The sequence below is a fragment of the Carya illinoinensis genome, chromosome 1 (genome assembly GCF_018687715.1).
Source record: "Carya illinoinensis cultivar Pawnee chromosome 1, C.illinoinensisPawnee_v1, whole genome shotgun sequence".
NCBI classification, from domain to species: domain Eukaryota; kingdom Viridiplantae; phylum Streptophyta; class Magnoliopsida; order Fagales; family Juglandaceae; genus Carya; species Carya illinoinensis.
In genome coordinates this window covers 50,368,776-50,371,792 of record NC_056752.1, presented here as the reverse complement: position 1 = coordinate 50,371,792, position 3,017 = coordinate 50,368,776, and the positions used below count along the sequence as shown (strand labels likewise).

The following is a 3,017-nucleotide window of genomic DNA, read 5'->3' as shown; positions in this document are numbered from 1 at the left end:
CCCCCTTGTTCATTTCAGAAACCCAGACTCATAAATGTGTTTTATGGTGGCTCAATTGAAGTATTATCGGCCTATTCTAATATACTTCAACCAACACCAAGTACCTTCTTCTCTGAATAATATGCCTATACCTATGCCTATGCTTGGTGTTGCTAGTTGCCACCTCATTTAAAGTGTGTTAGAATTTTCAGGTATCATGTTCTTTCCAGAGTTATGCTCCATGTTTTTCAAGGCCATATTAGGATTTTTCTTTTCTTTGAGAAATATTAGCTTGGTCAAGTGCATGGTAAAAAAAAAAATGGAAATCATGTTAATGTAAAAGAACGTACTTACATCTATTGCTTTTTCTATAATTGGTTGGACCTAGTGCCAGTCATTTCCGAGGTTGTTTTGATAAGACTTCCCCATTATTGTCTTTGCAAGATTTCTCTAGTTGTATATATTAATTGGTAAGTTGGTTAAATTATGCATTAAGATCAATAGTTTTTTCCTTTTTTATTCAAGTTCAATTGCAGTATGACAAATAGTTAGATAATGATTACTTGAGGATGGTGCTTATGTGCATTGGCATCTGCAGCTTTCACGTTTGAAAATCAGGACACGAAAGCCACATTCATTGCTGAAGCTTGTTTCCTGTGGAAAGTGTCTCTCAACTAAGTCTCCGAGATGATACAAAGAACAGAATTTTGGATGGCTTGGAAGGATAGATCGTGCCACCTCATTTGCATTATTAATGTGTAGAGAGGTTCCTACTGTTTACTAGGTCAGTTTCTTTGTCAAATCCGTTATCATTGAATAAAAGTATGATTTATAGGTGATGAGAAATTGTAGGAAATAAATTAGATCGTGCAGCTCTATTAAATATATAAATTTTTCTGATGAAGAAACGAGTTTTGTTCATTGAGAAGTTTAGAGCTTGAATACTATCTTTTTTTTTTGGAAAGGTGACTGTTGGAATGTTGTATTTGAGCGCCTTTTAATTTTTGATGCTTGATATATTCTGCCAGGTTTGGTCTTTGGTGAGGAGATTCGATCAACCACAGAAATACAAGCCATTTATCAGTAGGTGCATCAAGATAATTGGAGGGGATCACAGACTTAGGGTATTAAATCTCTCAATTTTCTTATTTAACTCTTTATTCACTTGCCAAAAAGAAGAAGGCTCTAGAGCAAATATGGACTCATATCATACAAATCAAGCTCTGGTGCTCGAATGTTGCTTACAAGTTTAAATAATGAGTTGAGAAAATTTTAAATCAAGGTTAGTTTTAAAAAACTGACAGTTCATGGATTTAGTTATAATTATACAAATTTCAATAGAGTTATGCTGATATGAATCAGTCAGCTCCATGGGCTAAGTTTGAGGATTCTACATGGAGGGCTATTATAACCTAGGATCTTAGTAGGATACGTTAGATCCAGTTTGCCGTCTAGCTTGATATTTTAGTTTGCCGTCTTACATTCAATCAAAACTTGTATTTTCATTGTTTTTTTGGGTATCTGAATGTAAGACGATAAACCATGCTTATTAATTTGGTTTTCTATATATGTGACAGATTTGAAGCTATGGAGGAAGAACCATATGGGACCCCAGAAGAGGATCAGGATGCCACAATGCCGTCTCGGGCGTCCCCAACACCGAGATCAAGACCCTATTCCAGAACACAAACTTCATGTGCAAGTAGTCGATTCCCAATGCCGGTAAATATAGAAGATGAAGATACATTTAATGAGGAGGCTGAGATGGGTATTGGGGATGAGCCGGATGTACCACCTCCATCCGCGAGTGCCAAGCCACCACGTCCACGATCAAATAAAAAAAGATCGTGGACGTGGGAACATTTCACCAAGGTTGACGGTGATCCCTCGGAACCGCACGCGGCGTGCAACCATTGTGGCCAAGAAGTTGGATGTCATTCAAAGAAACAAGGCACTACTGGATTGATATCACATCTAAATGGTTGCCAGAGGTATAAGATAGCGAAGGGATTGGCGGCCAAAGATCAGACAACGCTGAGTTATGAAACTTCTACTGCGACTGATGGTACGCAAGTTAAGAAAATGACCATCCCTCAATACAGTGAGAAGTTGTTGAGAGATGCGCTTGCCGAGATGATCATTGAAGATGAGATGCCTTTTATGACAGTTGAAAGAAGAGGGTTCCGAAAGTTTGTCAAGCTCATTGAGCCACGATTCCCAATGCCGTCACGGTATACAGTGATGCGGGATTGTATGAAAAGGCATTTAAAAGAGAAGGCTGAGATGAGGCAAATGTTTGTGAGGACTGGCCAGAGAGTCTCATTTACGACTGACACATGGACGTCTATACAGAATGTTTCATACATGTGTATTACAACACACTACATTGACAGTTCATGGATTTTAAAAAAACGGATTATTGGATTCAAAGAAATCAGTGATCATAAGGGTGCATCAATTGGGGCGGCAATGGATGATTGCTTGAAAGATTAGGGAATTCAGAAAGTTTTGTGCATTACAGTTGACAATGCTAGTGCCAATGATACTGCAATTGAATGGTTCAAGCGGAATACGAGAGTGAGAGATGATGTCATCCGGGACCATGAGTTTATCCATGTTCGTTGTTGTGCTCACATAATCAACCTGATTGTGACTGAGGGCTTAAAAGAGGTTGATGATTCCATTACAAAAGTCCGCAACATTGTGCGGTATGTGAGGGCTTCTCCCCAACGGCTGAAAAAATTCAGGGCAATAGAAGAACAACTTGGGATAAAACATTCACGGACGCTGTGCTTGGACGTTCCCACTCGATGGAACTCTACATATATGATGTTAGATGTGGCACAGAGGTACCAGAAAGTATTTGAGCGGATGGAGGTGGAAGATGGGGGCCTTAAGTATGCTTTGCTGGAGCCTGCCGGAAAGGGGCTCGGTCCGCCGGACACACATGATTGGACGAGTGTAGGATTTTTTGTTACATTTTTGCAGATTTTTTATGATATTACAATGAAAATATCTGGATCCGCATACACGACTGC

General features: G+C 39.3%; 1 long non-coding RNA gene across 1 annotated transcript; it reads left to right on the top strand.

Moving 5' to 3' along the window:
* The first annotated feature begins 572 nt into the window (after positions 1–572).
* LOC122303285 lies at positions 573–1,613 on the top strand. The gene is made up of 3 exons (XR_006240646.1): positions 573–763; positions 1,008–1,103; positions 1,557–1,613. It is a non-coding gene; the product is annotated as an uncharacterized LOC122303285 (long non-coding RNA).
* Positions 1,614–3,017: the final 1,404 nt, after the last annotated feature.